Raw genomic sequence first — 571 nt, forward strand, 5'->3', positions numbered from 1 at the left:
ACTCATCAGTTCCAAGTTATGTGAGGAAGGTTGGTTGATTGACTTAGGATCTAATGAGCTTTGTCAGTCCATAAGATGGACTTGGTACTATTGCCTATAAGGCAAAAGGATTTTGGATTGTGCATGAGCCGAGAAAGGCCAGATGCAAACCCTTATCCTTTCAAAGACTTCTCAAAGGTTGAATGACTAAGTACCTAGTGGAGTTGTTTGATGCAGGAATCAAGATAAGGACCTTAAGTAAGATCATTGAGTGATCGTGGTCCAGCTGTCAAGCAAGATCAATTTGAGTCAATGGAGGACCGATGAGCTAATAAGCTCCATAGATGTGGCAAAGGTATGATATAGCATTTACTTATGTAGATCTAGATAGAATGGTTTAGGGGAATGGAACCTCAGAATCGTATGGCTTGGTTTGGGTTTAGGATGGACCTTTAAGCTAATTGGTAGTTGAGTAAACTGACCAAGGCTAAGGTGATTCGACCAGACAAGTGTTAGATTGGTTTTAGACCAATGGTTTCCTAGAGAATAATCCGCTACGTATCTGTTGAAAGGATCTAGGCTATTAATGACT

Source organism: Brassica rapa, unplaced genomic scaffold, assembly GCF_000309985.2.
Source record: "Brassica rapa cultivar Chiifu-401-42 unplaced genomic scaffold, CAAS_Brap_v3.01 Scaffold0835, whole genome shotgun sequence".
NCBI lineage: Eukaryota > Viridiplantae > Streptophyta > Magnoliopsida > Brassicales > Brassicaceae > Brassica > Brassica rapa.